Source organism: Primulina tabacum, chromosome 10 (genome assembly GCF_025594145.1).
Source record: "Primulina tabacum isolate GXHZ01 chromosome 10, ASM2559414v2, whole genome shotgun sequence".
Classification (NCBI taxonomy): domain Eukaryota; kingdom Viridiplantae; phylum Streptophyta; class Magnoliopsida; order Lamiales; family Gesneriaceae; genus Primulina; species Primulina tabacum.
The window spans coordinates 39,314,739-39,338,691 of NC_134559.1; the positions used below are offsets into that span (position 1 = coordinate 39,314,739).

The 23,953-nt window shown below is 43.2% G+C and overlaps 20 non-coding genes and 8 pseudogenes across 20 annotated transcripts; all 28 read left to right on the plus strand.

Annotated features, from left to right (window-relative positions):
• The first annotated feature begins 112 nt into the window (after positions 1 to 112).
• LOC142508484 (5S ribosomal RNA) lies at positions 113 to 231 on the plus strand. Its single transcript, XR_012806695.1, has one exon. It is a non-coding gene; the product is annotated as a 5S ribosomal RNA (ribosomal RNA).
• Positions 232 to 828: 597 nt separating this feature from the next.
• On the plus strand, positions 829 to 946 carry LOC142510601 (5S ribosomal RNA; annotated as a pseudogene).
• Positions 947 to 1,524: 578 nt separating this feature from the next.
• On the plus strand, positions 1,525 to 1,643 carry LOC142514957 (5S ribosomal RNA). The gene has a single exon (XR_012810827.1). It is a non-coding gene; the product is annotated as a 5S ribosomal RNA (ribosomal RNA).
• Positions 1,644 to 2,323: 680 nt separating this feature from the next.
• On the plus strand, positions 2,324 to 2,442 carry LOC142511256 (5S ribosomal RNA; annotated as a pseudogene).
• A 614-nt stretch (positions 2,443 to 3,056) lies between these two features.
• LOC142514760 (5S ribosomal RNA) lies at positions 3,057 to 3,175 on the plus strand. The gene has a single exon (XR_012810637.1). It is a non-coding gene; the product is annotated as a 5S ribosomal RNA (ribosomal RNA).
• Positions 3,176 to 3,359: 184 nt separating this feature from the next.
• LOC142512259 (5S ribosomal RNA) lies at positions 3,360 to 3,477 on the plus strand (annotated as a pseudogene).
• An 814-nt stretch (positions 3,478 to 4,291) lies between these two features.
• Positions 4,292 to 4,407, plus strand: LOC142512382 (5S ribosomal RNA; annotated as a pseudogene).
• Positions 4,408 to 5,091: 684 nt separating this feature from the next.
• Positions 5,092 to 5,210, plus strand: LOC142510456 (5S ribosomal RNA). The gene has a single exon (XR_012808566.1). It is a non-coding gene; the product is annotated as a 5S ribosomal RNA (ribosomal RNA).
• Positions 5,211 to 6,287: 1,077 nt separating this feature from the next.
• On the plus strand, positions 6,288 to 6,406 carry LOC142513474 (5S ribosomal RNA). The gene has a single exon (XR_012809419.1). It is a non-coding gene; the product is annotated as a 5S ribosomal RNA (ribosomal RNA).
• Positions 6,407 to 7,089: 683 nt separating this feature from the next.
• On the plus strand, positions 7,090 to 7,208 carry LOC142506330 (5S ribosomal RNA). Its single transcript, XR_012804625.1, has one exon. It is a non-coding gene; the product is annotated as a 5S ribosomal RNA (ribosomal RNA).
• A 682-nt stretch (positions 7,209 to 7,890) lies between these two features.
• On the plus strand, positions 7,891 to 8,009 carry LOC142513798 (5S ribosomal RNA). Its single transcript, XR_012809725.1, has one exon. It is a non-coding gene; the product is annotated as a 5S ribosomal RNA (ribosomal RNA).
• A 682-nt stretch (positions 8,010 to 8,691) lies between these two features.
• On the plus strand, positions 8,692 to 8,811 carry LOC142507340 (5S ribosomal RNA). The gene has a single exon (XR_012805600.1). It is a non-coding gene; the product is annotated as a 5S ribosomal RNA (ribosomal RNA).
• A 2,308-nt stretch (positions 8,812 to 11,119) lies between these two features.
• Positions 11,120 to 11,238, plus strand: LOC142506465 (5S ribosomal RNA). Its single transcript, XR_012804757.1, has one exon. It is a non-coding gene; the product is annotated as a 5S ribosomal RNA (ribosomal RNA).
• Positions 11,239 to 11,920: 682 nt separating this feature from the next.
• Positions 11,921 to 12,038, plus strand: LOC142510952 (5S ribosomal RNA; annotated as a pseudogene).
• Positions 12,039 to 12,717: 679 nt separating this feature from the next.
• LOC142509766 (5S ribosomal RNA) lies at positions 12,718 to 12,835 on the plus strand. Its single transcript, XR_012807921.1, has one exon. It is a non-coding gene; the product is annotated as a 5S ribosomal RNA (ribosomal RNA).
• Positions 12,836 to 13,156: 321 nt separating this feature from the next.
• Positions 13,157 to 13,275, plus strand: LOC142516366 (5S ribosomal RNA). Its single transcript, XR_012812164.1, has one exon. It is a non-coding gene; the product is annotated as a 5S ribosomal RNA (ribosomal RNA).
• A 682-nt stretch (positions 13,276 to 13,957) lies between these two features.
• LOC142508964 (5S ribosomal RNA) lies at positions 13,958 to 14,077 on the plus strand. The gene has a single exon (XR_012807159.1). It is a non-coding gene; the product is annotated as a 5S ribosomal RNA (ribosomal RNA).
• A 682-nt stretch (positions 14,078 to 14,759) lies between these two features.
• On the plus strand, positions 14,760 to 14,879 carry LOC142508965 (5S ribosomal RNA). The gene has a single exon (XR_012807160.1). It is a non-coding gene; the product is annotated as a 5S ribosomal RNA (ribosomal RNA).
• Positions 14,880 to 15,561: 682 nt separating this feature from the next.
• On the plus strand, positions 15,562 to 15,680 carry LOC142517371 (5S ribosomal RNA). Its single transcript, XR_012813121.1, has one exon. It is a non-coding gene; the product is annotated as a 5S ribosomal RNA (ribosomal RNA).
• Positions 15,681 to 16,362: 682 nt separating this feature from the next.
• On the plus strand, positions 16,363 to 16,482 carry LOC142506365 (5S ribosomal RNA). Its single transcript, XR_012804659.1, has one exon. It is a non-coding gene; the product is annotated as a 5S ribosomal RNA (ribosomal RNA).
• A 1,384-nt stretch (positions 16,483 to 17,866) lies between these two features.
• On the plus strand, positions 17,867 to 17,987 carry LOC142512817 (5S ribosomal RNA; annotated as a pseudogene).
• Positions 17,988 to 18,656: 669 nt separating this feature from the next.
• Positions 18,657 to 18,775, plus strand: LOC142511919 (5S ribosomal RNA; annotated as a pseudogene).
• Positions 18,776 to 19,607: 832 nt separating this feature from the next.
• On the plus strand, positions 19,608 to 19,726 carry LOC142517244 (5S ribosomal RNA). The gene has a single exon (XR_012812999.1). It is a non-coding gene; the product is annotated as a 5S ribosomal RNA (ribosomal RNA).
• Positions 19,727 to 20,372: 646 nt separating this feature from the next.
• On the plus strand, positions 20,373 to 20,491 carry LOC142506740 (5S ribosomal RNA). Its single transcript, XR_012805022.1, has one exon. It is a non-coding gene; the product is annotated as a 5S ribosomal RNA (ribosomal RNA).
• A 682-nt stretch (positions 20,492 to 21,173) lies between these two features.
• On the plus strand, positions 21,174 to 21,293 carry LOC142511386 (5S ribosomal RNA; annotated as a pseudogene).
• A 680-nt stretch (positions 21,294 to 21,973) lies between these two features.
• On the plus strand, positions 21,974 to 22,092 carry LOC142516591 (5S ribosomal RNA). The gene has a single exon (XR_012812378.1). It is a non-coding gene; the product is annotated as a 5S ribosomal RNA (ribosomal RNA).
• A 667-nt stretch (positions 22,093 to 22,759) lies between these two features.
• On the plus strand, positions 22,760 to 22,878 carry LOC142516581 (5S ribosomal RNA). Its single transcript, XR_012812368.1, has one exon. It is a non-coding gene; the product is annotated as a 5S ribosomal RNA (ribosomal RNA).
• A 682-nt stretch (positions 22,879 to 23,560) lies between these two features.
• LOC142514482 (5S ribosomal RNA) lies at positions 23,561 to 23,679 on the plus strand. The gene has a single exon (XR_012810372.1). It is a non-coding gene; the product is annotated as a 5S ribosomal RNA (ribosomal RNA).
• The last annotated feature ends 274 nt before the right edge of the window (positions 23,680 to 23,953 follow it).

Here is a 23,953-nt window from a genome sequence, read left to right on the forward strand (position 1 = left end):
AGAACGCTTAACTTCATGGTTCTGATTGGGCAAGAGCAGTGCCGCGTGTTGCCCATCGCCGCCCACTCCACACGTAGTCGAGGGATATAAGAATAAACATCCCACTCAATGTCGGTGCTATCATTCCAGCACTAATGCACCGGATCCCATCAGAGCTTCGAAGTTAAGCGTGCTTGGGCGAGAGCAGTACTAGGATGGGTGACCCCCTGGGAAGTCCTGGTGTTGCATCTCTTTTTGTGTTTTTCTATTTTTGATTGATTACTTGTTGACAGACGATTTTCGGCTCAAATCATCTGAATTTCGATCGAGACCAGATAAGACATGTGAAATAACACTAGCTCGGTCACTGCGGGATTTGGACAAAATTGTAGCCTAATTTGATTGTAAACGGGCAAACGAACGAGACTCATTACTCCGCAACGAGCTGGCGAGATTTTAGCCGAATTCCTTCTCTATGACCCTCTAATTTGCGATTTTCCGCTTCTGTTAAGATTCCGTTTCCTCGAGAAATCCTCTTAGGAAGTTCGAAATTCGATTCCGGTTCCATTTTATCGTCTCTCTGGCATAATAATAGCTTTACATTTGCTATTTTCTTCTTTTTATTTTTTTTTTCTATTTTCTGGGAACATTTAGCGATTTTTGTTGTCGTAAGCCGGTTCTGTGCGGAAGGGCATTACGTAGATTAATCCGAAGACGGTTAGCTCTGCCATCGCGCCAGAACGCATAACTTCATGGTTCTAATTGGGCGAGAGCAGTGCTGCGTGTTGTCCATCGCCGTCCACTCCACACGTACTCGAGGATATAAGAATAAAAATCCCACTCAATGTCGGGTGCGATCATACCAGCACTAATGCACCGGATCCCATCAAAACTCCGAAGTTAAGCGTGCTTGGGCGAGAGCAGTACTATGATGGGTGGCCCCCTGGGAAGTCCTCGTGTGAAATCAACGTAGCTCGGGCATTGCCAGATTTGGACAAAATTGTAGCCTAATTTAATTGTAAACGGGCAAACGAACGAGATTCATTCCTCCGCAATGAGATGGCGTGATTTTAGCCGAATTTCTTCTCTAAGACTCTCTAATTTGCGATTTTCCGCTCCTGTTAAGCTTTCGTTTCCTCGAGATATCCGCTTAGGAAGTCCGAAATTTGATTCCGGTTCCTTTTTATCGTATCCCAAGCATAATAATAGCTTTACATTCTCTATTTTCTTCTTCTTATTTTTTTTCTATTTTCTGGGAACATTTAGCAATTTTTGTTTTCGTGAGCCGGTTCTGAGCAGAAGGGTATTACGACGATTACTCCGGAGACGGTTAACTCATTAAAAACAATTATTTCGACTGTTTTATCCATAATGTACGACTGACACGAGGACTTCCTAGGGAGGTCACCCATCCTAGCTCTGCCATCGCGCTAGAACGCTAAACTTCAAGGGTCTGATTGGGCGAGAGCAGTGCCGCATGTTGTCCATCGCCGCCCGCTCCACACGTACTAGAAGGATATAAGAATAAACATCCCACTAAATGTCGGGTGCGATCATACCAGCACTAATGCACCGGATCCCATCAGAACTACGAAGTAAAGCGTGCTTGGGCGAGAGCAGTACTAGGATGGGTGACTCCCTGGGAAGTCCTCGTGTTGCACCCCTTTTCGTATTTTTCTATTTTTGATTACTTGTTGACAGACGATTTTTGGCTCAAATCATCTGAATCTCGATCGGGATCAGATAAGACATATGAAATCAACGTAGCTCGGGCAATGCCGGATTTGGACAAAATTGTAGCCTTATTTGATTGTAAACGGGCAAACGAACGAGACTCATTACTTCGCAATGAGCTGGCGAGATTTTAACGGAATTCCTTCTCTAAGACTCTCTAATTTGCGATTTTCCGCTTTTGTTAAGATTCCGTTTCTTCGAGAAATCCGCTTAGGAAGTTCGAAATTCGATTTCGGTTCCATTTTATCAGATCCAGGCATAATAACAGCTTTACATTCGCTATTTTATTCTTCTTATTTTTTTTATTTTCTGGGAACATTTAGCGATTTTTGTTGTCGTGAGCATGTTCTGTGCGGAAGCGTATTACGTAGATTACTCCGGAGACGGTTTACTCACTAAAAACAATTATTTCGACTATTTTATCCTTAATTCACGTAAACGGTCGCGACACGAGGACTTCCCAGGGAGGTCACCTATCCTAACTCTACCATCGCGCCAGAACGCTTAACTTCATGGTTCTGATTGGGCGAGAGCAGTGCCGCGTGTTGTCCATCGTCGCCCGCTCCACACGTACTCGGGGGATATAAAAATAAACATCCCAATCAATGTCGGGTGCGATCATACCAGCACTAATGCACCGGATCCCATCAGAATTCCGAAGTTATGCGTGCTTGGTCGAGAGCATTACTATGATGGGTGACCCCCTGGGAAGTCCTCGTGTTAAACCTCTTTTCGTGTTTTTCTATTTATGATTACTTGTTGACAGACGATTTTCGGCTCAAATTATCTGAATCTCGATCGGGATCAGATAAGACATGTGAAATCAACGTAGCTCGGGCACTGCCGGATATGGACAAAATTGTAGCCTAATTTGTTTGTAAATGGGCAAACGAACGAGAGTCATTACTCCGCAACGAGGTGGCGAGATTTTAGCCGAATTCCTTCTCTTAGACCCTCTAATTTGCGATTTTCCGCTTCTGTGAAGCTTCCGTTTTCTCGAGAAATCCGGTTAGGAAGTTCGAAATTCGATTCCGGTTCCATTTTATCGTATCCTTGGCATAATAATAGCTTTACATTCGCTATTTTCTTCTTCATATTTTTTTTTCTATTTTCTCGAAACATTTAGCAATTTTTGTTGTCGTGAGCTGGTTCTGTTCTGAAGGGTTTGACAATTTTTGCGACATGAGGAATTTCCAGGGAGGTCACCCATCCTAGCTCTGCCATCGCACCAGAACGCTTAACTTCATGGTTCTGATTGGGCGAGAGCAGTGCCGCGTTTTGTTTATCGCCGTCCGCTCCACACGTACTCGGGGGATATAAGAATAAACATCCCACTCAATGTTGGGTGCAATCATACCAGCCCTAATACACCGGATCCCATCAGAACTCCGAAGTTAAGCGTGCTTAGGCGAGAGCAGTACTAGGATGGGTAACCCCCTGGGAAGTCCTCGTGTTGCACCCCTTTCCGTGTTTTTCAATTTTTGATTACATGTTGACAAACGTTTTTCGGCTCAAATCATCTGAATCTCGATCAAGATAAGATAAGACATGTGAAATCAACGTAGCTCGGGCACTGCCGGATTTGGACAAAATTGTAGCCTAATTTGATTGTAAACGGGCAAACGAACAAGACTCATTACTCTGCAATGAGCTGGATACCAACACTAATGCACCGGATCCAATCCGAACTCTGAAGTGAAGCGTGCTTGGGCGAGAGCAGTACTAGGATGGGTGACCTCTTGGGAAGTCCTCGTGTTGCACCCCTTTTCGTGTTTTTTATTTTTGATTACTTGTTGACAGACGATTTTCGGCTCAAATCATCTGAATCTCGATCGGGACCAGATAAGACTTGTGAAATCAACGTAGCTCGGGCACTGCCGGATTTGGACAAAATTGTATGCTAATTTGATTGTAAACGGGCAAACGGACGAGACTCATTACTACGCAAATCATATGAATCTCGATCGAAACCAGATAAGACTTGTGAAATGAAAGTAGCTCGGGCACTGCCGGATTTGGACAAAATTGTAGTCTAATTTGATTGTAAACGGGCAAACGGAGGAGACTCATTACAACGCAATGAGCTGACGAGATTTTAGCCGAATTCCTTCTCTAAAACCTTCTAATTTGCGATTTAACGCTTCTGTTATGCTTTCGTTTCCTCGAGAAATCCACTTAGGAATTCGAAATTCGATTTCGGTTCCATTTTATCGTATCCCAGGCATAATAACAGCTTTACATTCGCTATTTTATTCTTCTTATTTTTTTTTCTATTTTCTGGGAACATTTAGCGATTTTTGTTGTCGTGAGCCGGTTATGTGCGGAAGTGTATGACGCAGATTACTCCGGAGACGGTTAACTCATCAAAAACAATTATTTCGACTGTTTTAACCATAATTTACGTAAATGGTCGCGACACGAGGACTTCCAGGGGAGGTCACCCATCCTAGCTCTGCCATCGCGCCAGAACGCTTAACTTCATGGTTCTGATTGGGGGAGAGCAGTGCCGCGTGTTGTCCATCGCCGCCCGCTCCACACGGACTCGAGGGATATAAGAATAAATATCTCACTCAATGTCTGTTGCGATAATACCAGCACTAATACAACAGCTCCCATCAGAACTCCGAAGTTAAGCGTGCTTGGGCAAGAGCAGTACTAGGATGGGTGACCTCCTGGGATGTCCTGTTGCACCCCTTCTCGTGTTTTTCTATTTTTGATTACTTGTTGACAGACAATTTTCGGCTTAAATCATCTGACTCTCGATCAGGACCAGATAAGGCGTGAAATCAACGTAGCTCGGGTACTTGCCGGATTTGGACAAAATTGTTTCCTAATTTGATTGAAAACGGGCAAACGAACGAGACTCATTAATCCGCAATGAGGTGGCGAGATTTTAGCCGAATTTCTACTCTAAGACCCTCTAATTTGCGATTTTCCGCTTCTGTTAAGCTTCCGTTTCCTCGAGAAATCCGCTTAGGAAGTCCGAAATTCAATTTCGATTTCATTTTATCGTATCTCAAGCATAATAATAGCTTTACATTCGCTATTTTCTTATTCTTATTTTTTTTCTATTTTCTGGAAACAATTATGATTTTTGTTGTCGTAAGCCGGTTCTGTGCGGAAGGATATGACGCAGATTACTCCGTAGACGGTTAACACATTAAAAATAAAAAAATTTTCGACTGTTTTAGCCATAATTTACGTAAACGGTCGCGACACGAGGACTTCCCAGGGCGGTCACCCATCCTAGCTCTGCCATCGCGCCAGAAATCTTAACTTCATGGTTCTGATTGGGCGAGAACAGTGCCACGTGTTGTCCATCGCCGCCCGCTCCACACGTACTTGAGGGATAAAAGAATAAACATCCCACTCAATGTCGGGTGCGATCATACCAGCAATAATACACCGGATCCCATCAGAAGTCCGAAGTGAAGCGTTCTTGGACGAGAGCAGTACTAGGATGGGTGACCCCCTGGGAAGTCCTCCTGTTGCACCTCTTTTTGTGTTTTTCTATTTTTGATTACTTGTTGATAGAAGATTTTCGGTTCAAATCATCTGACTCTCGATCAGGAACAGATAAGACATGTAAAATCAACGTAGCTCGGGCACTGCCGGATTTGGACAAAATTGTAGGCTAATTTGAGTGTAAACGGGCAAACGAACAAGACTCATTACTCTGCAATGAGCTGGTGAGATTTTAGCCGAATTCCTTCTCTAAGACACTCTAATTTGCGATTTTTCGCTTCTGTTAAGCTTCCGTTTCCTCGAGAAATCCGCTTAGGAAGTCCGAAATTCGATTCCGGTTCCATTTTATCGTATCCCAGGCATAATAATAGCTTTACATTCGCTATTTTCTTCTTCTTATTTTTTATATTTTCTAGGAACATTTAGGCATTTTTGTTGTCGTGAGCAGGTTCTGTGCGGAAGGATATGACTCAGATTACTCCGGAGACGGTTAACTCATTAAAAACAATTATTTCGACTGTTTCATCTGAATCTCGATCGAGACCAAAAAAGACATGTGAAATCAACGTAACTCGAACACTGTCGGATTTGTACAAAATTGTAGCCTAATTTGATTGTAAACGGTCATAGCCGAATTCCTTCTCTAAGACCCTCTAATTTGCGATTTTCCGCTTCTGTTAAGCTTCCGTTTCCTCGAGAAATCCTCTTAGGAAGTCCGAAATTCGATTCCGGTTTCATTTTATCTTATCCCAGGCATAATAATAGCTTTGCATTCGCTATTTTCTTATTCTTATTTTTTTTCTATTTTCTGGGAAAATTTAGCAATTTTTGTTGTCGTGAGCCGGTTCTGTGCGGAAGGGTATGACGCAGATTACTCCGGAGACGGTTAACTCATTAAAAACAATTATTTCGACTGTTTTATCCATAAATTACGTAAACGGTCGCGACACGAGGACTTCCCAGGGAGGTAACCCATCCTAGCTCTGCCATCGCGCAATAACGATTAACTTCATGGTTCTGATTGGGCGAGAGCAGTGCCGCGTGTTGTCCATCGCCGCCCGCTTCACACGTACTCGAGGGATATAAGAATAAACATCCCACTCAATGTCGGGTGCGATCATACCAGCACTAATGCACCGGATCCCATCAGAACTCCGAAGTTAAGCGTGCTTGGGCGAGAGCAGTACTAGGATTGGTGACCCCCTGGGAAGTCCTTGTGTTGCACCCCTTTTCGTGTTTTTCTATTTTTGATTACTTGTTGACAGAAGATTTTCGGCTCAAATCATCTGAATCTCGATCAGGACCAGAGAAGACTTGTGTAATCAACGTAGCTCGGGCATTGCCGGATTTGGAAAAAATTGTAGGCTAATTTAATTGTAAACGGGCAAACGAACGAGGCTCATTACTCCGCAATGAGCTAGCGAGATTTTAGCCGAATTCCTTCTCTAAGGCCCTCTAATTTGCGATTTTCCGCTTCTGTTAAGCTTCTGTTTCCTTGAGAAATCCGCTTAGGAAGTCCGAAATTCGATTCCGGTTCCATTTTATCGTGTCCCAGGCATAATAATAGCTTTACATTCGCTATTTTCTTCTTCTTATTTTTTTTCTATTTTTTGGGAACATTTAGCGATTTTTGTTGTCGTGAGCTAGTTCTGTGCGGAAGGGTATGACGCAGAATACTCCGTAGACGGTTAACTCATTTAAAACAATTATTTCGACTGTTTCATCCACAATTTCCTTAAACGGTCGCGACAGGAGGACTTCCCAGGGAGGTCACCCATCCTAGCTCTGCCATCGCGCCAGAACGCTTAACTTCATTGTTCTTATTGGGCGAGAGAAGTGCCGCGTGTTGTCTAATGCCGCCTGCTCCACACGTACTCGAGGGATATAAGAATAAACATCGCACTCAATGTCGGGTGCGATCATACCAGCACTAATACATCGGCTTCCATCAAAACTCCGAAGTTAAGCGTGCTTGGGCAAGAGAAGTACTAGGATGGGTGACCCCCAGGGAAGTCCTCGTGTTGCACCCCTTTTCGTGTTTTTCTATTTTTGATTACTTGTTGACAGACGATTTTCGGCTCAAATCCTCTGTATCTCGATCAGGACCAGAGAAGACATGTGTAAGCAACGTAGCTTGGGCACTGTCGGATTTGGACAAAATTGTAGGCTAATTTGACTGTATACGGGAAAACGAACGAGACTCATTACTCCGCAATAAGCTAGCGAGATTTTAGCCGAATTCCTTCTCTAAAACCCTCTAATTTGCAATTTTCCACTTCTGTTAAGCTTCCGTTTCCTCGAAAAATCAGCTTAGGAAGTCCGAAATTCGATTTCGGTTTCATTTTATCGTATCACAGGCATAATAATAGCTTTACATTCGCTATTTTCTTCTTCTTATTTTTTTTCTACTTTCTGGGAACATTTAGCGATTTTTGTTGTCGTGAGCCGGTTCTGTAAAGAAGGGTATGACGCAGATTACTCCGGAGACGGTTAACTCATTAAAAACAATTATTTCGACTGTTTTATCCATAATTTACGTAAACGATCGCGACACGAGGACTTCCCATGGAGGTCACCCATCCTAGCTCTGCCATTGCGCCAGAACGCTTAACTTCATGGTTCTGATTGGGCGAGAGCAGTGCCGCGTGTTGTCCATCGTCGCCTTCTCCACACGTACTCTTGGGATATAAGAATAAACATCCACTCAATGTCGGATGCGATCATACCAGCACTAATTCACCGGATCCCATCAGAATTCCGAAGTTAAGCGTGCTTGGGCGAGAGCAGTACTAGGATGGGTGACCCCCTGGGAAGTCCTCGTGTTGCACCCCTTTTCGTGTTTTTCTATTTTTGATTACTTGTTGACAGACTATTTTCGGCTCAAATCATCTGAATCTCAATCGTGACCATATAAGACATGTGAAATCAACGTAGCTCGGGCACTGCGGATTTCGACAAAATTGTAGCCTAATTTGATTGTAAACGGGCAAACGAACGAGGCTCATTACTCCGCAATGAGCTGGCGAGATTTTAGCCGAATTTCTTCTCTAAGACCCTCTAATTTGATATTTTCCGCTTCTGTTAAGCTTCCGTTTCCTCGAGAAATCCGCTTAGTTAGTTCGAAATTCGATTTCGGTTCCACTTTATCGTATCCCAGGCATAATAAAAACTTTACATTCGCTATTTTCTTCTTCTTACTTTTTTCCTATTTTCTGGGAACATTTATCGATATTTGTTGTCGTGAGCCGGTTCTGTGCGGAAGGGTATGACGCAGATTACTCCGGAGACGGTTAACTCATTAAAAACAATTATTTCGACTGTTTTATTCATAATTTACGTAAACGATCGCGACACAGGGACTTCCCAGGGAGGTCACCCATCCTAGATCCGCAATCGCGCAATAACGATTAACTTCATGGTTCTGATTGGGCGAGAGCAGTGCCGCGTGTTGTCCATCGCCGCCAGCTCCACACGTACTCGTGGGATTTAAGAATAAACATCCCACTCAATGTTGGGTGCGATCTTACGAGCACTAATGCACAGGATCCCATCAGAACTCCGAAGTTAAGCGTGTTTGGGCGAGAGCAGTACTAGGATGGGTGACCCCCTGGGAAGTCCCTCGTGTTGCACCCCTTCTCGTGTTTTTCTATTTTGATTACTTGTTGACAGACGATTTTCGGCTCAAATCATCTGATTCTCGATCGGGACCAGAGAAGACATGTGAAATCAACGTAGCTCGAGCACTGCCGGATTTGGACAAAATTGTAGGCTAATTTGATTGTAAACGGTCTTAGCCGAATTCTTTCTCTAAGACCCTCGAATTTGCGATTTTCCGCTCCTGTTAAGCTTCCGTTTCCTCGATAAATCCGCTTAGGGAGTCCGAAATTCGATTCTGGTTCCATTTTATCGTATCCCAGGCATAATAATAGCTTTACATTCGCTATTTTCTTCTTCTTATTTTTTTTCTATTTTCTGGGAACATTTAGCGATTTTTGTTGTCGTGAACCGGTGCTGATAGGATCGATTATGGGGGATAATCATTGAGCTACAATAGCTCGGTTCTTGAAATATTGAACACCGATGAATTAAATCGAGTTTGGTTAAAAACCAAGAGGAAGATACTCGAAATAATCCTTCGTAGAAACCGATTAAATATTTTGTAAACCATTTAAAATATATGCAAGTTGAATGAGTAAAAATATTCAGTTGAAGTATTTTATCAAACATTTGGTATACAATATTTTGATATTTGAAGAACACATAAAATGCTTCAACAATGCATCTTTAAAAACAGTGAAAATGATAAGCAAATGCAATAAACAAATAGACACGAATTTGTTTATGGATATTCGGATATTTCAAACACTCCTACGTCATCCCTTTTTCCTCTTGGGAAGGATCCACTAGAAGACTTTGATTTATACAACTACTTGTACAAACCCATTCTGGAAGGGCAGCACCCAACTAGAACTCCTAGCACTCAAGATTGTAGGCAGCACCTCACAATCAGCATATTCTTTAATGTCTCATATGCAAAGACTACATACACAAGTTTATTGTCTTTGTGCAAGACTCACTCAACTAATCTTTGAAGTTCAACTCTCTTGTATTTGTGTGAGTGATTGTGTGTGAGGAATTTATCATTTACAGTGTACATCTCAAATGTATCCTCACACAAGGGCTTGTGCTCTCAACAAGCTGATTTTTTCATGCTAACTGCCCATGCTTTGAATCCCCTTCAAAAGCTGTTGTTTGATCTTCAATATGTTGTATTTATAGGCTCCAACACTGATATATACGTTAGACACAAGAATATGACCGTTGGAAAGTTTCTGTACTGTTTCTGGAATTGCAACAGTAAAATTCGTCTTGCTAGACATTTTCCCGACTGGTCAACTCTGGTCAACTGGTCAACTCAACTGGTCAATCAGTTCAACTGGTTCAGTTGGTCTGGTTCAGTTGGACTGCTTCAACTGGTCTTCAGCTGGTCTGGTACAGTTTCAGCTGGTTCAGTTCAGCTGGTTCAGTTCAGCTGGTCTGGTTCAACTGGTTTTCAGCTGGTCTGGTTCAGTTTCAGTTGGTCAGCAGCTGGTTCAGTTCAGTTGGTTGGTCAGCTGGTCAGCAGTTGGTTCAGTTTCAGCTGGTGTGCTGAAATCAGCCTAGCTGATTTCAGTTTGTGCAGAACCAGTAACTTCATCCTCATTTATCAGCATCTTAAGCTTTGATTCAGACTTTGACTTCTGAAGATGATTTGTAGATCATCGTCTTATCTTTCCAACGCATACTGAATCGCTTCATTTCAATAACCGAGCTGAGAGATATGACCAAAATACCGCAGCTGCTCAAACTCAACTGATTGCTGTTTTCGTGTGATCATTTCGGTAATTGAGCGATCAGTTAGAACATCATAACATCCGATTTTGCCAAACTGACGTGAAATACGATTTGTTTCGAATTGAGTTTTCTAATCAGTCCAGTTTGCGGATTGTCATTTTGATAATCCAGTTGAGAGATATCATCAAAATACCAAAGCTCGCCAGAAATTCAGTTTGTGCAAAATTCAGTTTCAGCTTGTTTCTTGTGTTTGCAATTTCACACTTGAGGAAATATGTTAGAAACACAATAACAAGTTTTGTTAACATCAAAAACAAGATTGCGAACTTGAAAAGTTCCAACAGGTGCTGTGCGAAAAGGTATGACGCAGATTACTCCGGAGACTGTTAACTCATTAAAAACAATTATTTCAACTGTTTTAGCCATAATTTACGTAAACGGTCGCCACGAGGACTTCCCAGGGAGGTCACCCATCCTAGCTCTACCATCGTGCCAGAACGCTTAACTTCATGGTTCTGATTGGACGAGAGCAGTCCCGCGTGTTGTCTATCGCCGCCCGCTCCACACGTAATCGAGGGATATAAGAATAAACATCCCACTTAATGTCGGGTGTGATCATACCAGCACTAATGCACCGGATCCCATCAGAACTCCGAAGTTAAGCGTGTTTGGGCGACAGCAGTACTAGGATGGGTGACCCCCTGGGAAGTCCTCGTGTTGGACCCCTTTTCGTGTTTTTCTATTTTTGATTATTTGTTGACAGACGATTTTCGGCTCAAATCATCTGAATCTCGATCGGGACCAGATAAGAAATGTAAAATCAACGTAGCTCGGGCACTGCCGGATTTGGACAAAATTGTAGCCTAATTTGATTGTAAACGGGCAAACGAACGAGATTGATTAATCCGCAATGAGATGGCGAGATTTTAGCCGAATTCCTTCCCTAAGACCATCTAATTTGCGATTTTCCGCTTCTGTTAATCTTCCGTTTCCTCGAAAAATCCGCTTAGTAAGTCCGAAATTCGATTCCAGTTTCATTTTATTGTATCAAGGCATAATAATAGCTTTACATTCGCTATTTTCATATTCTTATTTTTTTTCACTTTTCTGGTAACATTTAGCGATTTTTGTTGTCGTGAGCCGGTTCTGTGCGGTAGGGTATGACGCAGATTACTCCGGAGACGGTTAACTCATTAAAAACAATTATTTCGACTGTTTTAGCCATAATTTACGGAAACAGTCGCGACACGAGGAGTTTTCAGGGATGTCACCCATCCTAGCTCTGCCATCGCGCCAGAACGCTTAACTTCATTGTTCTGATTGGGCGTGAGCAGTGCCGCGTGTTGTCCATCGCCGCACGCTCCACACGTACTCGAGGGATATAATAATAAATATCCCACTCAATGTCGGGTGCGATCATACCAGCACTAATGCACCGAATCCCATCAGAACTTCGAAGTTAAGCGTGCTTGGGTGGGAGCAGTACTTGGATGAGTGACCCGCTGGAAAGTCTTCGTTTGCACCCCTTTTCGTGTTTTTCTATTTTTGATTACTTGTTGACAGACGATTTTCGGCTCAAATCATCTGACTCTCGATCAGGATAAGAGAAGAAATGTGAAATCAACGTAGCTCGGGCACTGCCGGATTTGGACAAAATTGTAGGCTAATTTGATTGTAAACGGGCAAACGAACGAGACTCATTCTCCGTAATGAGCTGGCGAGATTTTAGCCGAATTTTTTCTCTAAGACCCTCTAATTTGCGATTTTCGCTTTTGTTAATCTTTCGTTTCCTCGAAAAATCCGCTTAGGAAGTATGAAATTCGATTCCGGTTCCATTTTATCGTATCCCAAGCATAATAATAGCTTTTCATTCGCTATTTTTTTCATCTTATTTTTTTTAATTTTCTGTGAACATTTAGCGATTTTTGTTGTCGTGAGCCGGTGCTGTGCGGAAGGGTATAACGCATATTACTCCGGAGACGGTTAACTCATTAAAAACAATTATTTCGGCTGTTTTATACCTAATTTACGTAAACGGTCGCGACACGAGTACTTCCCAAGGAGGTTACCCATCCTAGCTCTGCCATCGCGCTAGAACGCGTAACTTCATGGTTCTGATTGGGCGAGAGCAGTGCCGCGTGTTGTCCATCGTCGCCTTCTCCACACGTACACTTGGGATATAAGAATAAACATCCATTCAATGTCAGGTGCGATCATACCAACACTAATGCACCGGATCCCATCAGAACTCCGAAGCTAAGCGTGCTTGGGCGAGAGCAGTAATAGGATGGTTGACCCCCTGGGAAGTCCTCGTTTGCACCCTTTTTCGTGTTTTTCTATTTTTGATTACTTGTTGAAAGACGATTTTTGGCTCAAATCATCTGACTCTCGATCAGGACCAGAGAAGACATGTGAAATCAACGTAGCTCGGGCACTGCCGGATTTTGACCAAATTGTAGGCTAATTTGATTGTAAACGGGCAAACGAGGACTTCCCAGGGAGGTCACCCATCCTAGCTTTGCCATCGCGTCAGAACGCTTAACTTTATGGTTCTGATTGGGCGAGAGCAGTGCCGCGTGTTGTCCATCGCCGCCCGCTCCACACGTACTCGAGGGTAATAAGAATAAACATCCCACTAAATGTCGGGTGCGATCATACCAGCACTAATGCACCGGATCCCATCAGAACTTCGAAGTTAAGCGTGCTTGGGCGAGAGCAGTACTAGGATGTGTGACCCCCTGGGAAGTTGTCGTGTTGCATCCCTTTTCGTGTTTTTATATTTTTGATTACTTGTTGACAGACGATTTTCGGCTCAAATCATCTGAATCTCGATCGGGACCAGATAAGACATGTGAAATCAACGTAGCTCGGGCACTGCCGGATTTGCACAAAATTGTAGCCTAATTTGATCGTAAACGGGCAAACGAACGAGACTCCTTACTCCGCAATGAGCTGGCGAGATTTTAGCCGAATTCATTCTCTAAGACCCTCTAATTTGCGATTTTCCGCTTCTGTTAAGCTTCTGTTTCCTCGAGAAATCCGCTTAGGAAGTCCGAAATTAAGTTTCGGTTTCCTTGTATCGTATCCCAGGCATAATAATAGCTTTACATTCGCTATTTTCTTATTCTTATTTTTTTCTATTTTCTGGAAACATCTAACGATTTTTGTTGTTGTGAGTCGGTTCTGTGCGGAATGGTATGACGCAGATTACTCCGGAGACAGTTAACACATTAAAAACAATTATTTCGACTGTTTTAGCCATAATTTACGTAAACGGTCGCGACACGAGGACTTTCCTGTGAGGTCACCCATCCTAGCTCTTCAATCGCGTCAGAACGCTTAACTTCATTGTTCTGATTGGGCGAGAGCTGTGACGCGTGTTGTCCATCGCCGCCCGCTCCACACGTACTAGAGGGATATAGGAAATAACATCATACTCAAAGTCGGGTGCGATCATACCAGCAATAATACACCGGATCCCATCAGAACTCCGAAGTTATGCCGTGCTTGGGCGAGAGCAGTACTTGGATGGGTGACTCCCTGGGAAGTCCTCGTGATGCACCCCTTTTCGTGTTTTTCTATTTTTGATTGCTTGTTGACAGAAGATTTTCGGCTCAAATCATCCAACTCTCGATCAGGACCAGAGAATACATGTGAAATCAACGTAGCTCGGGCACTGTCGGATTTGGTCAAAATTGTAGGCTTATTTGATTGCAAACGGGCAAACGAACGAGACACATTAATCCGCAATGAGCTGGCGAGATTTTAGCCGAATTCCGTCTCTAAGACCCTGTAATTTGCGATTTTTCGTTTCTGTTAAGCTTCTGTTTCCTCGAAAAATCCGCTTAGTAAGGCCGAAATTCGATTCCGGTTTCATTTTATCGTATCCCAGACATAATAATAGCTTTACATTCGCTATTTTCTTATTCTTATTTTTTTCTATTTTCTGGGAACATTTAGCGATTTTTGTTGTCGTGAGCCGTTTCTGTGCGGAAGAGTATGACGCAGATTACTCCGGAAACGGTTAACTCATTAAAAACAATTATTTCGACTGTTTTAGCCATAATTTACGTAAACGGTCGCGACACGAGGACTTTCCTGTGAGGTCACCCATCCTAGCTCTTCAATCGCGTCAGAACGCTTAACTTCATTGTTCTGATTGGGCGAGAGCTGTGACGCGTGTTGTCCATCGCCGCCCGCTCCACACGTACTAGAGGGATATAGGAAATAACATCATACTCAAAGTCGGGTGCGATCATACCAGCAATAATACACCGGATCCCATCAGAACTCCGAAGTTATGCCGTGCTTGGGCGAGAGCAGTACTTGGATGGGTGACTCCCTGGGAAGTCCTCGTGATGCACCCCTTTTCGTGTTTTTCTATTTTTGATTGCTTGTTGACAGAAGATTTTCGGCTCAAATCATCCAACTCTCGATCAGGACCAGAGAATACATGTGAAATCAACGTAGCTCGGGCAATGCCGGATTTGGTCAAAATTGTAGGCTTATTTGATTGCAAACGGGCAAACGAACGAGACACATTAATCCGCAATGAGCTGGCGAGATTTTAGCCGAATTCCGTCTCTAAGACCCTCTAATTTGCGATTTTCCGTTTCTGTTAAGCTTCTGTTTCCTCGAAAAATCCGCTTAGTAAGGCCGAAATTCGATTCCGGTTTCATTTTATCGTATCCCAGACATAATAATAGCTTTACATTCGCTATTTTCTTATTCTTATTTTTTTCTATTTTCTGGGAACATTTAGCGATTTTTGTTGTCGTGAGCCGTTTCTGTGCGGAAGAGTATGACGCAGATTACTCCGGAAACGGTTAACTCATTAAAAACAATTATTTCAACTGTTTTAGCCATTATTTACGTAAACGGTCGCGACACGAGGACTTTCCAGGGAGGTCACCCATCCTAGCTCTGCCATCGCGCCAGAACGCTTAACTTCATTGTTCTGATTGGGCGAGAAAAGTGCCGCGTGTTGTCCATCGCCGCCCGCTCCACACATACTCGAGGGATATAAGAATAAACATCCCACTCAATTTCGGGTGCGATCATACCAGCACTTATACACCGGAACCCATAAGAACTCCAAAGTTAAGCGTGCTTGGGCGAGAGCAGTACTTTGATGGATGACCCCCTGGGAAGTACTCGTGTTGCATCCCTTTTCGTGTTTTTCTATTTTTGATTACTTGTTGACAGACGATTTTCGGCACAAATCATCTGACTCTCGATAAGGACTAGAGAAGACATGTGAAATCAACGCAGCTCGGGCACTGCCGGATTTGGACAAAATTGTAGGCTAATTTGATTGTAAACGGGCAAACGAACGAGACTCATTACTCCGCAATGAGCTGGCGAGATTTTAGCCGAATTCCTTCTCTAAGACCCTCTAATTTGCGATTTTTCGCTTCTGTTAAGCTTCCGTTTCCTCGAGAAATCCACTTAGGAAGTCTGAAATTCAATTCCAGTTCCATTTTATCGTATCTCAGGCATAATAATAGCTTTACATTCCCTATTTACTTCTTCTTATTTTTTTCTATTTTCTGGGAACATTTAGCGATTTTTGTTGTCGTGAGTCGGCGCTATGCGGAAGGGTATGACGCAGATTACACCGGAGACGGTTAACTCATTAAAAACAATTATTTCGACTGTTTTAGCCATAATTTACTTAAAAGGTCACGGCACGAGGACTTCCCAGGGACGTCACCCATCCTAGCTCTGCCATCGCGCCAAAACGCTTAACTTCATGGTTCTGATTGGGCGAGAGCAGTGCAGCGTGTTGTCCATCGCCGCCCGCTCCACACGTACTCGAGGGATATAAGAATAAACATCCCACTCAATGTTTGGTGCGATCAAACAAGCACTAAAGCACCGGATCCCATCAGAACTCCGAAGTTAAGCGTGCTTGGGCGAGAGGCAGTACTACGATGGGTGACCCCCTGGGAAGTCCTCGTGTTGCACCCCTTTCCGTGTTTTTCTATTTTTGATTACTTGTTGAAAGACGTTTTTCTGCTCAAATCTTCTGAATCTTGATCGAGACCAAATAAGACGTGCAATCAACGTAACTCGGGCACTGTTGGGTTTGGACAAGACAAAATCGTAGCCTAATTTGATTGTAAACGGTCTTAGCCGAATTTCTTCTCTAAGACCCTCTAATTTGCGATTTTTTGCTTCTGTTAAGCTTCCGTTTCCTAGAGAAATCTGCTTAGGAAGTCCGAATATCTATTCCGGTTCCATTTTATCGTATCCCCGGCATAATAATAGCTTTACATTCGCTTTCTTCTTCTTATTTTTTTCTATTTTTTGGGAACATTTAGCGATTTTTGTTCTCGTGAGCCGGTGCTGTGCAGAAGGGTATGACGCAGATTACTCCAGAGACGGTTAACTCATTAAAAACAATTATTTCGACTGTTTTAGCCAAAATAAACGTAAACGGTCGCGACACGAGGACTTCCCAGGGAGGTCACCCATCTTAGCTCTGCCATCGCGCCAGAACGCTTAACTTCATGTTTGTGATTTGACGAGAGCAGTGCCACGTGTTGTCCATCGCCGCCCGCTCCACACGTACTCGAGGGATATAAGAATAAACTACCAACTCAATGTCGGTTGCGATCATACTAGCACTAATGCACCGGTTACCCCCCTGGGAAGTCTTCGTGTTGCATCCTTTTTCGTGTTTTTTTATTTTTGATTACTTATTGACATACGATTTTCGGCTCAAATCATCTGAATCTCGATCTATACCAGATAAGACGTGAAATCAACGTAGCTCGGGCGCTGCCGGATTTGGACAAAATTGTAGCCTAATTTGATTGTAAACGGGCAAACGAACAAAACTCATTAATCCGCAATGAGCTGGAGAGATTTTAGCCGAATTCCTTCTCTAAGACCCTCTAATTTGCAATTTTCCGCTTCTGTTAAGCTTTCGTTTCCTCGAGAAATCCGCTTAGGAAGTCCAAAATTCGATTTCGGTTCCATTTTATCGTATCCCAGGCATAATAATAGCTTTACATTCGCTATTTTCTTCTTCTTATTTTTTTTCTATTTACTAGGAACATTTAGCGATTTTTGTTGTCGTGAGCCGGTTCTGTGCGGAAGCGTATTACGTAGAATACTCTGGAGACGGTTAACTCATTAAAAACAATTATTTCGACTGTTTTATCCATAATTTACGTAAACGGTCGCGACACGAGGACTTCCCAGGGAGGTCACCCATCCTAGCTCCACCATCGCGCCAAAACGCATAACTTCATGGTTCTGATTAGGCGAGAGCAGTGCCGCGTGTTGTCCATCGCCGCCCGCTCCACACGTACTCTAGGATATAAGAATAAACATCCCACTTAATTTCGGGTGCGATCATACCAGCAATAATGCACCGGATTCCACCAGAACTCCGAAGTTAAGCGTGCTTGGGAGAGAGCAGTACTAGGATGGGTGACCCCCTAATGTTGTACCCCTTTTCGTGTTTTTCTATTTTGAATTACTTGTTGACAGACAATTTTCGGCTCAAATCCTCCGAATCTCGACCGGGACCAGATAAGACGTGAAATCAACGTAGCTCGAGCACTGCCGTATTTGGACAAAATTGTAGCCTAATTTGATTGTAAACGGGCAAACGAACGAGACTCATTCTTCGCAATGAGCTGGCGAGATTTTTGCCGAATTCCTTCTCTAAAACCCTCTAATTTGCGATTTTCCGATTCTGTTAAGCTTCCGTTTTCTCGAGAAATCCGCTTAGGAAGTCCGAAATTCGCTTCCGGTTTTATTTTATCGTATCCCAAACATAATAATAGCTTTACATTCCCTATTTTTTTATTCTTATTTTTTTTTTCTATTTTCATGGAACATTTAGCGATTTTTGTTGTCGTGAGCCGGTTCTGTGCATAAGGGTATGATGCAGATTACTCCGGAGTCGGTTAACTCATTAAAAACAATTATTTCGACTATTTTAGCCATAATTTACGTAAACGGTCGCGACGCGAGGACTTCCCATGGATTTCACCCATCCTAATTCTGCCATCGCGCCAGAAAGCTTAACTTCATGGTTCTTATTGGGCGAGAGCAGTGCCGCGTGTTGTCCATCGTCGCCCGCTCCACACGTACTCGAGGGATATAAGAATAAACATCCACTCAATGCCGGTTGCGATCATACCATCACTAATGCACCAGATCCCATCAGAACTCCGAAGTTAAGCTTGCTTCGGCGAGAGCAGTTCTAGGATGAGTGACCCCCTGGGAAGTCCTCGTGTTGCGCCCCTTTTCCTGTTTTTCTATTTTTGATTACTTGTTGACAGACGATTTTCGGTTCAAATCATCTGAATCTCGATCGGGATCAGATAAGACATGTGAAATCGACGTAGCTCGGGCACTGCCGGATTTGGACAAAATTGTAGCCTAATTTGATTGTAAATGGGTAAACAAACGAGACTCATTACTCCGCAATGTGCTGGCGAGATTTTAGCCGATCTTCTTCTCTAAGACCCTCAAATTTACGATTTTCCGCTTCTGTTAAGCTTCCGTTACCTCGAGAAATCCGTTTAGGAAGTCCGAAATTCGTTTCCGGTTCCATTTTATCTTATTCCAGGCATAATAATAGCTGGCGAGCTTTTAGCCGAATTTCTTCTCTAAAACCCTCGAATTTGCGATTTTCCGCTTCTGTTAAGCTTCCGTTTCCTCGAGAAATCCGCTTAGGAAGTCTGAAATTCGATTCCGGTTCCATTTTATCTTATATCAGGCATAATAATAACTTTACATTCGCCATTTTTTTCTTCTTATTTTTTTTCTATTTTCTGGGAATATTTAGCGATTTTTGTTGTCGTGAGCCGGTTCTGTGCGGAAGGGTATGACCCAGATTACTCCGGAGACGGTTAACTCATTAAAAACAATTATGTCGACAGTTTTATCCATAATTTACGTAAACGGTCGCGACACGAGGATTTCCAAGGGAGGTCACCCATCCTAGCTCTGCCATCGCGCCAGAACGCTTAACTTCATGGTTCGGATTGGACGAGAGCAGTGCCGCGTGTTGTCCATCGCCGCCCGCTCCACACATACTCAAAGGATATAAGAATAAACATCCACTCAATGTCGGGTGCGATCCTACCAGCACTAATGCACCGGATCCCATCATAACTCCGAAGTTAAGCGTGCTTGGGCGAGAGCAGTACTAGGATTGGTGACCCCCTGGGAAGTCCTCGTGTTGCACCCCTTTTCGTGTTTTTCTATTTTTGATTACTTGTTGACGGACGATTTTCGGCTCAAATCATCTGAATCTCGATTGGGAACAGATAAGACATGTGAAATCAACGTAGCTCGGGCACTGCCGGATTTGGACAAAATTGTAGCCTAATTTGATTGTAAACGGGTAAACGAACGAGTCTCATTACTCCGCAATGAGCTGGCGAGATTATAGCCGAATTTTTTCTCTAAAACCCTCTAATTTGCGATTTTCCGCTTTTGTTAAGCTTCCGTTTCCTCGAGAAATCCGCTTAGGAAGTCTGAAATTCGATTCCGGTTCTATTTTATCTTATCCCAGGCATAATAATAGCTTTACATTCGCTATTTTTTTCTTCTTATTTTTTTCTATTTTCTTGGAATACTTAGCGATTTTTGTGATCGTGATCCGGTTCTGTGCAGAAGGGTATTACGTAGATTACTCCGGAGACGGTTAACTCATTAAAAACAATTATTTCGACTGCTTTATCCATAATTTACGTAAACGGTCGCGACACGAGTACTTCCCAGAACGCTTAACTTCATGGTTCTGATTGGGCGAGAGAAGTGGCGCGTGTTGTCCATCGTCGCCTTCTCCACACGTACTCTTGGGATATAAGAATAAACATCCACTCAATGTCCGGTGCAATCATACCAGCACTAATTCAACGGATCCCATCAGAACTCCGAAGTTAAGCGTGCTTGGGCGAGAGCAGTACTAGGTTGGGTAACCCCCTGGGAAGTCCTAGTGTTGCACCCCTTTTCGTGTTTTTCTATTTTTGATTACTTGTTGACAGACGATTTTCGGCTCAAATCATCTGAATCTCGATCGGGACCAGATAAGACATGTGAAATCAACGTAGCTCGGGCACTGCCGGATTTAGACAAAATTGTAGCCTAATTTGATTGTAAACGGGCAAACGAATGAGACTCATTACTCCGCAATGAGCTGGCGATATTTTAGCCGAATTCCTTCTCTAAGACCCTCTAATTTGTGATTTTCCGCTTCTGTTAAGCTTCCGTTTCCTCGAGAAATCCGCTTAGAAAGTTCGAAATTCGATTTCGGTTTCACTTTATCGTATCCCAGGCATAATAAAATCTTTACATTCGCTATTTTCTTCCTCCTATTTTTTTCCTATTTTCTGGGAACATTTAGCGATTTTTGTTGTCGTGAGCCGGTTCTGTGCGAAAGGGTATGACGCAGAATACTCCGGAGATGGTTAACTCATTAAAAATAATTATTTCGACTGTTTTATCCATAATTTACGTAACCGATCACGACACGAGGACTTCCCATGGAGGTCACCCATCCTAGCTCTGCCATTGCGCCCTAACGCTTAACTTCATGGTTCTGATTGGGCGAGAGCAGTGTCGCGTGTTGTCGATCGTCGCCTTCTCCACACGTACACTTGGGATATAAGAATAAACATCCACTCAATGTCCGGTGCGATCATACCAGCACTAATTCACCGGATTTTATCAGAATTCCGTAGTTAAGCATGCCTTGGGCGAGAGCAGTACTAGGATGGGTGACCCCCTGGGAAGTCCTCGTGTTGCACCCCTTTTCTTGTTTTTCTATTTTTAATTACTTGTTGACAGACGATTTTCGGATCAAATCATCGGAATCTCGATCGGGACCTGATAAGACATGTGAAATCAACGTAGCTCGGGCACTGCCGGATTTGGACAAAATTGTAGCCTAATTTGATTGTAAACGGACAAACGAACGAGACTCATTACTTCGCAATGAACTGGCGAGATTTTAGCCGAATTTCTTCTCTAAAACCCTCTAACTTGCGATTTTCCGCTTCTGTTAAGCTTCCGTTTCCTCGATAAATCCGCTTAGGAAGTCCGAAATTCGATTCCGGTTCCATTTTATCTTATCTCAGGCATAATAATAGCTTTACATTCGCTATTTTCTTATTCTTATTTTTTTCTATTTTCTGGGAATACTTAGCGATTTTTGTTGTCGTGAGCCGGTTCAGTGCAGAAGGGTATTACGTAGCTTACCTCGGAGAAGGTTAACTTATTAAAAACAATTATTTCGATTGTTTTATCCATAATTTACTAAACGGTCGCGACACGAGTACTTCCCAGGGAGGTTACCCATCCTAGCTCTGCCATAGCGCCAGAACGCTTAATTTCATGGTTCTGAATAGGCGAGAGCAGTGCCGCGTGTTGTCAATCGTCGCCTTCTCTACACGTACTCTTGGGATATAAGAATAAACATCCCCTCAATGTCCGGTGCGATCATACCAGCACTAATGCACCGGATCGCATCAGAACTCCGAAGTTAAGCGTGCTTGGGCGAGAGCAGTACTAGGATGGATGACCCCCAAGGAAGTCCTCGTGTTGCACCCCTTTTCGTGTTTTTCTATTTTTGATTACTTGTTGACAGACGATTTTCGGCTCAAATCATCTGAATCTCGATCGGGACCTGATAAGACATGTGAAATCAACGTAGCTCGGGCACTGCCGGATTTGGACAAAATTGTAAACGGGCAAACGAACGAGACTCATTACTCCGCAATGAGCTGGCGAGATTTTAGCCGAATTCTTTCTCTAAGACCCACTAATTTGCAATTTTCCGCTTCTGTTAAGCTTCCGTTTTCTCGAGAAATCCGCTTAGGAAGTTAGAAATTCGATTTCGGTTCCACTTTATCGTATCCCAAGCATTATAAAAGCTTTACATTCGCTATTTTCTTCTTCTTATTTTTCTCGTATTTTCTGGCAACATTTAGCGATTTTTGTTGTCGTGAGTCGGTTCTGTGCAGAAGGGTATTACGTAGATTACTCCGAAGACGGTTAACTCATTAAAAACAATTATTTCGAATGTTTTATCCACAATTTACGTAAACGGTCGCGACACGAGGACTTTCCAGGGAGGTCACCCATCCTAGCTCTGCCTTCGCGCCAGAACACTTAACTTCATGGTTCTGATTGGACGAGAGCAGTGCCGCGTGTTGTCCATCGCCGCCCGCTCCACACATACTCGAAGTATATAAGAATAAACATCCCACGCAATATCGGGTGCGATCATACCAGCACTAATGCACTGGATCCCATCAGAACTTCGAAGTTAAGCGTGCTCGGGCGAGAGCAGTACTAGGATGTGTGACCCCCTGGGAAGTCTTCGTGTTGCACCCCTTTTCGTGTTTTTCTATTTTTGAATACTTGTTGATAGACAATTTTTGGCTCAAATCATCTTAATCTCGATCGTGACCAAATAAGACATGTGAAATCAACGTAGCTCGGGCACTGCCGGATTTGGAAAAAATTGTAGCCTAATTAGATTGTAAACGGGTAAACGAACGAAACTCATTACTCCGCAATGAGTTTGCGATATTTTAGCCAAATTCCTTCTCTAAGACCCTCTAATTTGCGATTTTCCGCCTCTGTTAAGCTTCCGTTTCCTCGAGAAATCCACTTAGGAAGTTCGAAATTCGATTTCGGTTCCACTTTATCGTATCCCAGGCATAATAAAAGCTTTAAATTCGCTATTTTCTTCTTCTTATTTTTTTCCTATTTTCTGGGAACATTTAGCGATTTTCGTTGTCGTGAGCCGGTTCTGTGCGGAAGGGTATTACGTAGATTACTCCGGAGACGGTTAACTCATTAAAAACAATTACGTCGACTGTTTTATCCATAATTTACGTAAACGGTCGCGACACGAGTACTTCCCAGGGAGGTTACCCATCCTAGCTCTGCCATCGCGCTAGAACACTTAACTTCATGGTTTTGATTGGGCGAGAGCAGTGCCGTGTGTTGTCCATCGTCGCCTTCTCCACACGTACTCTTGGGAGATAAGAATAAACATCCACTCAATGTCCGGTGCGATCATGCCAGCATTAATTCACCGGATCCCATCAGAACTCCGAAGTTAAGCGTGCTTGGGCGAGAGCAGTACTAGGATGGGTGACCCCCTGGGAAGTCCTCGTGTTGCACCCCTTTTCGTGTTTTTCTATTTTTGATTACTTGTTGACAGACGATTTTCGGCTCAAATCATCTGAATCTCGATCGGGACCTGATAAGACATGTGAAATCAACGTAGCTCGGGCACTGCCGGATTTGCACAAAATTGTAGCCTAATTTGATCGTAAACGGGCAAACGAACGAGACTCCTTACTCCGCAATGAGCTGGCGAGATTTTAGCCGAATTCATTCTCTAAGACCCTCTAATTTGCGATTTTCCGCTTCTGTTAAGCTTTCGTTTCCTCGATAA